This window comes from Molossus molossus, unplaced genomic scaffold, assembly GCF_014108415.1.
Source record: "Molossus molossus isolate mMolMol1 unplaced genomic scaffold, mMolMol1.p scaffold_m16_p_10, whole genome shotgun sequence".
In the NCBI taxonomy this organism is placed as follows: Eukaryota; Metazoa; Chordata; class Mammalia; order Chiroptera; family Molossidae; genus Molossus; species Molossus molossus.
In genome coordinates, this window is record NW_023425345.1 from 75,059,624 (window position 1) to 75,074,323 (window position 14,700).

Sequence of the window (14,700 nt, forward strand, 5' to 3'; positions counted from 1 at the left end):
TTTTAATGCCTCAAAAGCACCATAGAGAGAGAGTGAAAAATAAAATAAAAGTTAAATATCTCTCCCTGGCTGGCATGGCTCAGTGGTTACAGCGTCCACCCACCCACCCAAGGGTTGAGGATTCAATTTCCTATTGCAGGTTCGATCCCGGGGCCTGTGATGGAGGCAGCCAATTGATGTGTCTCTCACATCGATGTTTCTTTCTCTCTCTCCCACCCCTACCCTCCACTCTCTAAAAATCATTGGAAAAAAATATCCTTGGGTGAGTATTAACAACCAGCAAAAAAAAAGTTAAATGTGTTCTTTCTTTTCCAAGGAAACACCAAATGGGGATGATGCTGGTGGTGTAGGAGGGCCCTGGAATGGGAGGCCCTGGTGGCTTCTATGGAGGATTTGTTAGTGGGACCTGGACCCAAGGTGTTGGCTGGGGTTGGGGTCGCGCTGAGGCCGCAGAGCTGTTGGAGGCAAGGCTGAGGACAAGGAATGGATCCCTCTCACCAAGCTGGACCACCTGGTCAAGGACTCAAAGATCAAGTCCCTAGAGAAGATCTATCTCTTCTCCTTGCTCATTAAGGAATCTGAGATCACTGACTTTTTCTTGGGGGTGTCTTTCAAGAATTAGATTTTGAAGATTATGTCCATGCAAAAGCAGATACTCGCTGGCCAGAGGACCTGGTTCAAGGCATTTGTCATCATTGGGAACTACACTGGACATGTCCGTGTGAATGGTAAGTGCTCAAAGGAAGTAGCCACTGCCATCTGTGGGGCCATCATCCTGTGTGGTGAGGCTACTGAGGGAACAAGATCGGCAAGCCCCATACCTTCCCTTGCAGGTGGCCATACACTGTGACTCTGTGCTGGTGCGCCTGTCCCCACCCCCAGGGCACTGGCATCATCTCAGCCACATGCCTGCGAAGCTGCTGCTGATGGCCAGTATCCACACTGCTACCCCTCAGCCAGGGGCTGCACTGTCACCCTGGGCAACTTAGCCAAGGCCACCTTTGTACCATCTCTAAGACCTACAGCTATCTCACCCCCAACCCTCTGGAAGAGTCTGTGTTCACCAAGTCTCTCTATCAGGAATTCACTGACCATTTTGTAAAGACCCCCCGTGCCCCGAATTTCTGTGCAGAGGACCCAGGTTCCAGCTGTAGCCACCAAGTAATTTGATTTAAGCCTGTTAAAAAAATCACATAAAATTATTTAAGCCTGGCCCTGGCCGGTTTGGCTCAGTGGTTAGAGCGTCAGCCTTTGGTCCAGAGAGACCCGGGTTTGGTTTCCGCTAAGGGCATGTACCTCGGTTGCAGTTTGTCCCCGGCCCTGGTTGGGTTGTGCGGGTGGCAACCACTCAGTGTGTCCCTTTCACTTCGATGTTTCTCTCTCTCTCCCTCCCCACTCTATCTGAACAAAAAATGGAAAAATGTCCTCGGGTAAGGATAAGAAAAAAAAATTATTTAAGCTTGTTTAAAAAAATTTTTTTCTTTATTGATTTTTTATTGTTTTTATTTATTTATTTTTATTGATTTTTAGAGAGAGAGAGGAAAGGAAAGGGAGAGAGAGATAGAAGAAACAATGTGAGAGAGAACATCCATTGGCCACCTTCTGCATGCCCCCCACCTGGGGATTTTACCCACAACCTGGGCATGTGCCCTCACTGGGAATCAAACCAGAGACCTCTTGGTACATGGGTCGACCCTCAACCACTGAGCTACACTGGCCAGGTGATTTAAGCCTGTTTTAAAACAAAAGTTAAATATGTACCTACAGTGTGACACATCCAGCCTGTGATTCTATTCCTAGGTATTTAACCAAGAAAAACAAAAGCATATATCCACAGACTTTTTTTTTGTACATGCCCCTAGCGGGAACCAAACCCAGGACTCTCTGGTCCACAGGCCAACACTCCAACCACTGAGCCAAACTGGCCAGGGCTGTCCACAGACTATATATAAATGTTTATAGCAGTTTTATTTATTTATCCTCCCCCCACTCCATTTATTGATTCTAGAGAAAAAGAGGAAGGGGGAGAGAGAGAGACAGAGACAGAGAAACATCGACTCAAAGCTCCACCCATCCATGCAATCATTGGTTGATTCCTATATGTGCCCCTTTAGGGACTGAACCTGCAACCCTGGCACATCTGGACGATGCTCTATATTTTCATAGATTTTAGAGAAAGAGAAACATCAATTTGTTGTTCCACCACAACCTCGGCATATCTGGTCGATGCTCTAAACAACTGAGCTACCCAGCCAGGGCCTATAGCAGCTCTACATGTAATAGCCAAGAACTAGAAAGCACTCAAATGCCCATCAACAGGTGAATAGATAAACAAACTGTGGAACATCCATACAATGAAATCCTACTCCACAATAAAAAGGAACCAGCTATCAACTCAAGCAACAATGATGAATCTCAAAATAATTGTGCTGAGTTAAAAGCCAAGACAAAAATGTATATACTGTATGACTTATTTTATGTAAAATTCTAGAAAATGCAAACTAATCTATAGTGACAAAAAGCAGATTAATGTTTACCTGGGGAAGGGACTCAGAGTGACAAAAAGATGACATTACAAAGGAGTAACCTTGGATATGGTGATGGTTTTATGGGTGTGTGTGTATATATATATATATGTTCAAATTGTATACTTTATTCTTTTATTTATTTATTTATTTTTTTGTGGTACGTGGCCCTAGCGGGAACTGAACCCGGGACTCTCTGGTCCACAGTCCGACGCTCAACTGCAGAGCCAAACTGGCCAGGGCCAAATTGTACACTTTAAATAGATACAATTTATTGTATATCAATTACTCTCAATAAAGCTATTTTTATTTATTTATTTTTTAAATCCTCACCCGACGTTATATTTCCATTTATCTTCAGACAGAGTGGGAGGGAGAGAGAAAGAAACACTGATGTGAGAGAGACACATCAATTGGTTGCCTCCCGCATGATCCCGACCAGGGCCAGGGACTAACTGCAGCCGAATTACATGCCCTTGGTCAGAATCAAACCCACAACTCTTTGGTCCCCTGGCCGATGCTTTAACTGCCTAGCCAAATTGGCCAGGGCAATAAAGCCATTTTTAAAAATTAAGTTTTTTGCCCTGGCCTATTTGGCTCAGCGGTTGGAGCGTCAGCCTGCGGATCAGAGAGTCCTGGGTTCGGTTCCCTCCAGGGGCACATACCAAATAATAATAATAATAAATAAAATAAATAAAAATTGAGTTTTTAAGACATGCTGAAGACTAGGCCAATAAGAACTGCTGCCATTTGTAATGTTACATACCCTGGCAGATTCTATGCAAAATCCCTTACATGTATTATTTCTTTCTTTCTTTTTTTTCCTTTTAGATTGATAGCTTTTTTTAAAAAAAACACACTCACTGTCTTCTTGCTTTCCTGTTCTCTAGTGAGCAGTCCATTGTAATTCTTGTTCTTCTCTAGGTAAGGATTTTTTTTTTTCACTCTCTCTTCTTTTAAGATTTTCTCTTCTTTCTTTTTTTTGGTATGTGCCCCCTAGCGGGAACCGAACACGGGACTCTCTGGTCCGCAGGCCGACGCTCCAATCGCTGAGCCAAATTGGGTATTTATTCAAAGAAACCCAAAATACTAATTCAAACAATATTGCACCCCTATGTTCATTGCAGTGTTATTTACAATAGTCAAGATATTGAAAGGAAGCAACTCAAGTGCCCATCAATAGATGAGTGGAGCACTGGCCGGTTTGGCTCAGCAGTTAGAGCATCGGCCTCCAGTCCAGAGAGACATGGGTTCGGTTCCCGCAAAGGGCATGTACCTTGGTTGCAGTTTGTTCCCGGCCCTGGTTGGGTCGTATGGGAGGCGGCCACTCTATGTGTCCCTTTCATGTGGATGTATGTTTTTCTCTCTTCCTCTCTCTCCCTCCCAGTCTATCTGAACAAAAAATGGAAAAAGGTCCTCGGGTGAGGATAAAAAAAAATATGATGAGTGGATAGACTTGGCTGGTATGGCTCAGCGGTAAGAGCGTCGGCCCGCAGACCAGAGAGTCCTGGGTTCAGTTCCCACTAAAGGCACGTACCTCGGTTGCAGTTTGTCCCCGTCATGAGAGTGGCAACCATGATGCTCAATGTGTCTCTCTCACATCGATGTTTCTCTCTCTCTTCTTTCCTCTCTCCCTCCTACTCCATCTGAAGATGAATGCATTTTTCAGGTGAGGATTAAAAAAAAAATGTGCCCTGGCCGGTTTGGCTCAGCGGTTAGAGCGTCGGCCTGCGGTCCTGAGAGACCCGGGTTCGGTTCCCGCTAAGGGCACGTACCTTGGTTGCAGTTTGTCCCCGGCCCTGGTTGGTTGTGCGGGTGGCAGCCACTCGATGTGTTCCTTTCACATCGATGTTTCTCTCTCTCTCTCTCTGTTCCTCTCTCCCCCTCCCACTCTACCGGAACAAAAAATGGAAAAATGTCCTCGGGTGAGGATAAAAAAAAAAAAAAAGTGATGGTACATATATACAATGGAATATTACTCAGCCATAAAACAGAATGAACTCTTGCCATTTGCAACAATGTGGATGAACCTAGAAGGTATTATGTGCAGTGAAATAAGTCAGTCAGAGAAAGACAAATAACAGATGACTTCACTTATATGTGAAATCTGAAGAACAAAATAAACAAACAAAATTGAAACAGACTCATAGACACAGAAAGCAAACTGGTGATTGCCAGAGGGGATTGGGGTTGGGGACCGGGTCATAGAGGTGAAGGGATCAAAAAGTACAAATTACCTGGCCGGTTTGGCTCAGCGGTTAGAGCGTCGGCCTGCGGTACAGAGAGACCCGGGTTCGGTTCCCGCTGAGGGCACGTACCTCGGTTGCAGTTTGTCCCCGGCCGTGGTTGGTCGTGCGGGTGGCAGCCACTCGATGTGTCCCTTCACGTCGATGTTTCTCTCTCTCTCTCCCTTCCTCTCTCTCCCTCCCACTCTATCTGTACAAAAAATGGAAAAATATCCTCGGGTGAGGATAAAAAAAAAAAAAGAAGTACAAATTAGTAGTTACAAAATAGTCACAGAGAGCCTTGGCCGGTTTGGCTCAGCGGTTAGAGCGTCCGCCTGCGGTCCGGAGAGACCCGGGTTTGGTTCCCGCTAAGGGCACGTACCTCGGTTGCAGTTTGTCCCCGGCCCTGGTCGGTCGTGCGGGTGGCAGCCACTCGATGTGTCCCTTTCACATCGATGTTTCCCTCTCTCTCTCTCTCCCTCCCACTCTGTCTGTACAAAAAATGGAAAAATGTCCTCGGATGAGGATAAAAAAAAAAAAAAAATAGTCACAGAGATGTAAAGTACAGCATAAGGAATATAGCCAACAATATCATGATAACTATGTATGGTTTCAAATGGGTACTTGAAATATCAGGGGGAACACTTTGTGAAGTATATGATCGTCTAACCAACTATGCTGTAGACCTGAAACCAGTACAGTAAAACCTCTATATAACAGACTAATTTGGGCGAGAGGGTGTCCGTTAAAGCCAAAAGTCCACTATATAATAAAGTAGGTTTTCCGAATGCTTATGTTAAGAAATTAACGAGTTAGTTTACCTGTTTTTACTTATGAAATCATGTCTGTGTAATTAAAATCGAGTATGTATGAAAAGTTTAATTTCACAGAAAAGTTTTCTATATGTATTACAGTCATTTTAAATGTATACTGAATAGGTCTAGTAAATGTGTGATTCACCAGTCACTGTGAGTACACAAATGCACACAGCCGGGAACATGGGTGGCTCGAGTTAAAACTGCTGCAGAAAGTCATGCCACAAGACAACACAACCAATTACCTGTTAATTTAATTATAAGCAAATCTTGGTTAAAAGCATTTTAAAATTAACAATTGTTAATTTTCACATATGACATATGGACTGAAAATTTTGTCCGTTAAATCCGAAGTCCATTGAATCAAAGTCCGCAAAATCGAGGGTTTATTGTACAAACTACTATTGAAAGCAAACTGTAATTGAAAAAAAATTTAAAATAATCAAAAAGGTAAAACAAAAAACAGTCCTGTGGAATATAACTATTTTTTCATTTTTAAATAAAATTATGGAGAACTAAAAAAAACACCAAGAAAAAAAATAAAATTATGGAGGTTCAGAGATAGTAACTAACTTGTTCAAAGTCATAAGTCTACTGCATGGCAGAAAGATTCAGAAAAGAAGAAAAAAGATAAAAATACTACAAAGCTGAGCTATGAATTGCTGCACTATACTGCCCCCTATGGTCATCCCCAGGTAATAAAATTGATGAGACCTGACTTCCTGCCTGTGACATTCTCTTTTTAATTTATTTTTATTTAAAAAAAATTTTTAATTTATTTCTCAAATACAGTTGACATACAATATTATTAGTTTCAGGTATACAACAATTGTTAGACATCTATATACCTTACAAAGTAATCACTGTTTTCTTTTTATCCTCACCTGAGGACACTTTTGCATTTATCTTCAGATAGAGTGGGAGGGAGAAAGGGAGGAAGAGAGAGAGAAACATCGATGTGAGAGAAACATATCGAGTGGTCACCACTCACATGACCCCATCTGGGGCCGGGGATAAACAACTGAGGTACATGCCCTTAGCGGGAACTGAATCCAGGACTCTCTGGTCCGTGGGCCAACGCTCTAACTGCTGAGCCAAACCGGCCAGGGCAGCAATCATTCTGTTAAATCTAGTACCCATCTGACACTATACATAGTTATAAAATATTATTGACTATATTCCCTATACTGTACTTTACATTCCTGTGACTATTTTTATAACTGGCAATTCATGCTTCTTTTTTTTTTTTTTTTTTTTAATCCTCACCCGAGGATATTTTTCCATTTTTTGTACAGATAGAGTGGGAGGGAGAGAGAGGAAGGGAGAGAGAGAGAGAAACATCGACGTGAAGGGACACATCAAGTGGCTGCCACCCGCACGACCAACCAGGGCCGGGGACAAACTGCAACCGAAGTACGTGCCCCTAGCGGGAACCGAACCCGGGTCTCTCCGGACCGCAGGCCGACGCTCTAACCGCTGAGCCAAACTGGCCAGGGCAATTCATGCTTCTTAATCCTTTTCACCTTTTAAAAACATCCCCTCAATGCCCCTCCCATCTGGCAACCATCAGTTTGTTCTCTTTATCTATGAGTTTTTGTTTTGTTTGTTTATTTATTTTGTTTTTTAGATTCCACATACACCTCTGGCTGGTTTGGCTCAGTGGTTAGAGTGTCAGCTGGTGGACCAAAGAGTCGTGGGTTCAATTCCAGTCAAGGGCACATACCTCGGATTCAGTTCAGTCCCTGGCCCTGGTCAGGGATGTGGGGGAGGCAACCAGTCGATGTGTCTCTCTCACATCAATGTTTCTCTCTCTCTCTCTCCCCCTCCCTCCCACTCTATCTGAAGATAAATGGAAAAATATCCTCTGGTGAGGATTTAAAAAAAAATAGATTCCACATATAAATGAAATGATATGATATTTTTCTTTCTCTATCTAACTTATTTCATTTAGCATAATATCCTCTAGGTCCATCCACGTTGTTGTAAGTGGTAAGGTATCATACTTTTTAATGTTTGAGAAATATTTCATTGTATTACCACCTCTTATTTTAAAATATTTTTAAAATATGTTTTTATTAATTTTTTAGAGAGAGAGAGAGAGAAACCCGCACATATGCCCTGGCTAGGAATCAAACTGGGACCTCTCAATCTATGGGATGACACTCAATCCACAGATGAGCTACACCGGTTGGGCTGTACCATCTCTTCTCTATCTAATCATCTATTGATGGAAACTTAGGTTGCTTTCATATCTTGGCTACTGTAAATAAGGCTGCAATGAACTAAGAGGTGCACATATCTTTTTTTCAAATTAAATTTATTGGGGTGACACTGATTAATAAGATCATATAGATTTCAAGTGTACATTTCTTTGTTTTTTTATCCTCACCGAGGATATTTTTGCATTTATCTTCAGATAGAGCGGGAGGGAGAAAGAGAGGAAGAGAGAAAGAAAAACATCAATGTGAGAGAGACACATCGAGAGGTCGCCACTCACAAAACCCCAACCAGGGCTGGGGACAAACTGCAACCGAGGTACATGCCCTTAGCGGGAACCGAAGCCGGGTCTCTCTGGACCGCAGGCCGACGCTCTAACCTCTGAGCCAAACCGGCCAGGGCTACATTTCTTTTTTTTACATATTATTTTCTTTATTGAATTTAGAGAGGGAGAAGGGAGAGGGCAAGAGAGATAGAAACATTGATGAGAGAGAACGTCAATTGGCTGCCTCCTGCATGCCCCCCACTGGGGATCAGGCCCATAACCTGAGTATGTGCCCTGACCGGAAATCGAACCGACAACCTCTTGGTGCATGGGTTGACGCTCAACCAGTGAGACACACTGGCTGGGCTCAAGTGTACATTTCTATGATACATGATCTGTTTATTGCATTGTGTGCCCACAATCCAAAGTCAAACCATCTTCTCTCACCATATATTTGGTTCCCTTTGTCCCCCACCCCACCCCCTTCCCTCTGGTAACCACCCTACTGTTGTCTATGTCTATGAGTTTCAGTTTTATAACCTACATATGAATGAAATCATATGGTTCTTAGCTTTTTCTGACTGACTTATTTTACTTAGCATAATATTCTCAAGGTCCATTCATGTTGTTGCAAATGGCAGTATTTCATCTTTTCTTATGTCTGTATAGTATTCCATTGTATATATGTACCACATCTTATTTATCCAGTCCTCTTTCAAAGGACACTTTGGTTGTCTCCATGTCTTTGCCTCTGTGAATAATGCTGTAATGAACATGGGGTGCATATATCTTTGTGAATAAATGTTTTCTGGGTAGATACCTGGAAGAAGGATTGCTGGGCCATATGGTAACTCTATTCTTAATTTTTTGAGGAGCCACCATACTATTTTCCATAGTGGCTGTACCAGTTTACAATCCCACCAACAGTGAATGAGGGTTTCTTTTTCTCCACAACCTCTCCAGCATTTGTTATTACCTGTTTTGTTGATAATAGCCATTCTAACAGGTGTGAGGTGGTGTCTCGTTGTAGTTTTGATTTGCATTTCCCTAATAGCTAGTGAAGTTGAACATCTTTTCACATATCTGTTGACCATTTGTATGTCTTCTTGGGAGAGTTGTTCAGGTTTCTCTGCCATTATTTTATTGGATTTTTATTTGTTTGGTGTTGAGTTGTATTTCTTTCTATATTTTGGATAGTAATCCCTTGTCAGAGCTGTTGTTTGCAAATATCATCTCCTACTCAGTTGGTTGCCTTTTTGTTTTGTTGTCAGTTTCTTTTGCTGTGCAGAAGCTTTTTAGTTTGATATAGTCCCATTTATTTATTTTTGCCTTTACTTCCCATGTCTTTGGGGTCAAATTCATAAAATTTTCTCTGCAACCAAGGTCCATAAGTTTAGTACCTATGTTTTCTTCTATGTAGTTTATTTCAGGTCTTATATTTAGGCCTTTGATCCATTAAAATATATTTATTTATTTATTATTTTAAAAATATGTTTATTGATATTTTAGAGAGAGGACGGGAGAGAGAGAGAGATAGAAACATCAATGTGAAAGAGATACATTGATCAGCCACCTCCTGCACACCCCTCACTGAGGATTGAGCCCAAAACCCAGGTATATGCCCCTACTAGGAATCGAATTGGGACCTCTTAGTCCATGGGATGATGCTCAGTCCACCGAGCCTCACCAGCCAGGGCTTTGATCTATTTTGAATTAATTTTTGTACATGGGGACAAACTGTAATCTATTTTCATTCTCTTGCTTGTGGCTTTCCAATTTCCCCAGCACAATTTGTTGAAGAGGATTTCTTTTTTCTTTTTTATCCTCACCCAAGGACATTTTTCCATTTTTTGTTCAGATAGAGCGGGAGGGAGAGATGGAGGAAGAAAGAAAGAGAAACATCGATGTGAGAGAGACACATCAACTGGTTGCCACCAACACAGCCCCAACTGGGGCAGGGACAAACTGCAACCAAGGTATGTGCCCTTAGTGGGAACCGAACCCAGGACTCTCTGGTCCGCAGGCCAATGCTCTAACCACTGAGCAAAACTGGCCAAGGCTATCTTTTTTTTTTTTTTTTAAGATAGAGTGGAAGGGAGGAAGTGGGGGGAGAGAAACATTGATGTGAGAGAGATACATCAATTGGTTGCCTCCCACATGACCCCAAGTGGGTCCAGGGATTGAACCTGCAACCCAGGTATGTGCCCTAGACCAGTAATTGAACCCGCACCCCTTCAGTCTGAGGGCTGACACTCTACTGCTGAGCAAAACCAGCCAGGGCTCTCTTTATCATTTGATTTCACCCTTTATTTTTACTTTGACCCAGTCATTTTCTAACTCTTTTAAAAAGATTTTTTATTAATTTTTAGAGAGAGAGTAAGGGACAGGGAGACAGAGAAACGTTGATGTGAGAGCGAAACATCAATCAGCCACCTCCTGCATGCCCCCTACCAGGGATCAAGCCTGCTACACTGACTGGGAATTGAACCAGCAACCCCTAGTTGCCCAGGATGACGCCCAACCAACTGAACCACATGAGCCAGGGCTCAGTTTTTGTTGTTTTAATTGATTTTAGAGAGAGAGGAAGGAAGGAGAGAGAGAGAGAGAAACATCAATGAGAGAGAATATTGAGTCCGGCCGGTGTGGCTCAATGGTTGAGTGTTGACCCATGCACCAAGAAGTCACTGGTTCAATTCCCAGTCAGGGCACATGCCCAGGTTGTGGGCTCGATCTCCAGTGGGGAGCGTGCAGGAGGCAATCAATCGATGTTCTCTCTCATCAACGTTTCTATCTCTCTCTCTCCCTTTCTCTTCCTCTCTAAAAATCAATAAGGAAAAAAAAAATTTTTTTTTCCCCAAAAGAGAGAGAGAAAATCGACTGGCCGCCTCCTGCATGTCCCCCACAGGGGATTAGGCCCACAACCTGGGCATGTGCCCTGACCTGAAATCGAACTGGAGACCTCTTGGTGCATGGGTTGACACTCAGCCGCTGAACCACACCGGCCAGGCTGCCTGTTGTTTTTGTTTGGTGGTATTCCATACTTCTTTCCTCTTTTTTAAGCTATGTGTCTCAGTTTTGGTTTGTGTGTGTGTGTGTGTGGTTACCATTAAGTTTATGAAAAAGAAGTTTATTGAAAAAGAAGAACAAAGTTGGAGGGATCACAATACCAGATATCAGGTTATACTACAAAGCGACTGTAACCAAAACAGCCTGGTACTGGCACAAGAACAGGCATATAGACCAGTGGAACAGAACTGAAAACCCAGAAATGGACCCAAGGCAATACGCTCAATTAATATTTGACAAAGGTGGCAAGAGCATACAGTGGAGTAAAGACAGCCTCTTTAATAAATGGTGTTGGGAAAATTGGACAGCTATATGCAAAAAAATGAAACTGGACCATCAACTTACACCATATACAAAAATAAACTCAAAATGGATAAAAGATTTAAATGTGACCCGTGAATCCATAAAAATTCTAGAAGAAAATGTAGGCAACAAAATTTCGGACATCATACGGAGCAGAATTTTCACTGATACATCACCTAAGGCAACAGAAATAAGGAGAAAATGAACACATGGGACCACATCAAACTAAAAAGCTTCTGCACAGCAAAAGAAACAATCATCAAAATGGAAAGGCAACCCACTGTATGGGAGAACATCATTGCCAATGATGTATCAGATAAGGGGTTAATTTCCAATATATACAGAGTGCTCATACAACTCCACAAAAGGAAGACAAAGAACCCAATTAAAAAATGGGCAGAGGAGCTGAATAGACACCTCTCCAAACAGGACATACAAATGGCCAAGAGACATATGAAGAAATGCTCAACATCACTAATCATCAGAGAGATGCAAATTAAAACAACAATGAGGTATCACCTCACACCTGTCAGAATGGCCACCATCAACAAATCATCAAACAACAAGTGTTGGCGAGGGTGTGCAGAAAAGGGGACTCTAATACACTGCTGGTGAGAATGCAGACTGGTGCAGCCGCTATGGAAAACAATATGGTGCTACCTCAAAAAATTAAAAATTGAACTTCCATTTGACCCAGTGATCCCACTGCTGGGAATATACCCTAAGAAGCCTAAAACACCAATCAGGAAGAATATATGTACCCCCATGTTCATAGCAGCACTATTTACAATAGCTAAGATCTGGAAACAGCCCAAGTGTCCACCAGTAGATGAATGGATCAAAAAGCTGTGGTACATATACACAATGGAATACTATGCAGCGGTAAGAAAGAAAGATCTCTTATCCTTTGAGACGACATGGAGGGACCTGGAAAGTATTATCCTAAGTGAAAGAAGCCAAGCAGAAAAAGACAAATACCACATGATCTCACTTATATACGGAATATAATGAACATAACAGTCTGAGGAATACAGTAGACCCAGACACATGGAAGTAGGGCACAGACTGACATCCCTCAGAAGAGGGGATGGGGGGTGGGGGGTGGGAAGAGATAAACCACAGAACTTATATGCATGTATGCATGACCAATGGTCATGGACAACTAAGCCGGGGACAGGGTGGGGTGGGGTGGGGTGGGGGGTGCCAATGGGGTAAAAAGGTAAAATATCTGTAACAAAAAAAAAAATAAATAAATAAATAAATAAATAAATAAAATAATAATAATAAAAAAAAAAGAAAAAGAAGTTTATATATACAGTAATCCTTTTTCTTTTGAATGCATCTGATCTCCATCCTCCTTTGCAAATTCAAACTTTACCCTCTCCCTTTTATGTTTTTGTTATCACAAATTATCCCTGTTTATGCTGTAAGTTTGTTGGTTTATCTTTTTTAGTTAGTATTTTTGGTTGTTTTTGGATAAATACCCAGAGTGGAATTGCTGGGTAATATGGTAGTTCTATTTTTAATGTTTTGAGGAACCTCCATAGTACTTTTCATACTAGCTGCACTCATTACAATCAAGGGTTCCCTTTTCTCCACATCCTTGCCAAGACTTCATCTTTATTGATTTGTTGGTGATAGCCATTCTGACAGGTGTGAGGTGATATCTCATTGTGACATCATCTTTAACCTAAATTTCATCCCGGTGGCCTGGATTAGGGTAGGCTGTGTAGTAGTGCTTTATACTGGAGAAAAGAATGTGATCTCAGACTTCTCTTTGGGGGATGGGGAAATAGGAGGGAGACTTTGTATTTCTAATCCCCACACCAATCTCTCTCCTCCTCTCCTGGTGCTCCCCACCTCCATCCCAGTGCTCTGAGCCTCTCTCACCTGGCTGCCTTCCCAGGTACCACCGTGTTTCAGAAATAATGAGTGCAACACTGACCTGAGGCAAGAGGACAGAGAGAAAAGCCCAGGACAGTGGCACTGAGGAGGAGCTGGGTAGAAAGGTGAGCTGGGACTCCTTGTGAGGAGTGGTACGTGTCCTTTCCCACTGCACTGTGGCCCTGTCCCTGCTCATGTGCAGTGCAGCTACCACACACGCCCAAGACTCTAGGTCACCTTTCATCTCCCAGATTCTGATTCTCATGTAGCCCTTTCTGACCCCATTTTGCACTCTTCCCCATGTCCTGAAACCCTTTCATTGCTCTCTGGAGTTCAGGGTTCAGCAACAGTAAAATCCCCCAACTTCAACCTTCCCATCTGCTCTAAAGAAACCTGGCTCTCCCCAAAGGACTCTTGACCAGTAACTGAAACCCCTCCATATTTTCTTTCTTTTTTTTTTATCCTCACCTGAGGACATTTTTCCTTTTTTTTTTTCAGATGGAGTGAGAGGGAGAGAGAGAAACAGAGAGAAACATCGACGTGAAAGGGACACATCAAGTGGCCACCTCTGATACGACCCCAACCAGGGCCAGGACGAATCACAACTGAGGTACGTGCCCTTGACCAGAATCGACACTGTGACTCATTGGTCCGCGGGCCGACGCTCTAACCACTAAGCACACCTGCCAGGGCCCCTCCATATTTTCAATTTTAAACATCCCACTCTCTTTTTAAAATTTTTTTTTGTTAATCCTCACCCAACAATATATATATATATATATTTTTTTATCCTCACCCGAGGACGTTTTTCCATTTTTTGTTCAGATAGAGTGTGTGTGTGTGGGAGAGAGAGAGAGAGAGAGAGAGAGAGAGACATCGATGTGAAAGGGACACATCGAGTGGCTGCCTCCTGCACGACCAACCAGGGCTGGGGACAAACTGCAACCGAGGTACATGCCCTTAGTGGGAACCGAACCCGGGTCTCTCTGGACTGCAGGCCAATGCTCTAACCGCTGAGCCAAACCAGCCAGGTCCCCAACCATATTTTCTCCATAGATTTTTAGAGAGAGTGAAAGAGGAAGAGGGGAGAGAGAGAGAGATCAATTGATTGCCTCCCTCACACACCCCTGACTGGGGCTGGAGATTGAACCTGCAACCCAAGTACATGCCCTTGACTGGGAATCAAACCCATGACCCTTCGGTGGGTGGGTTGATGCTCTAACTACTGAACCACACCAGCCAGGGGTAAAGATCCCACTCTCTGGCCTCATATATATATTTTTTACCAGCTCTACTGTCCAAACCCCAACCAGAACTTGAATTTACTGATCATACCTGCTTACCACTGGACATAACCTCCCCATGTCCTAGCTTTCCTCCTTATCCTTAATTTCCATGGT

At 42.8% G+C, this 14,700-nt stretch overlaps 1 pseudogene; it reads left to right on the forward strand.

The window, feature by feature from the left end:
• Nucleotides 1-362: 362 nt before the first annotated feature.
• Nucleotides 363-1,165, forward strand: LOC118623756 (annotated as a pseudogene).
• Nucleotides 1,166-14,700: the final 13,535 nt, after the last annotated feature.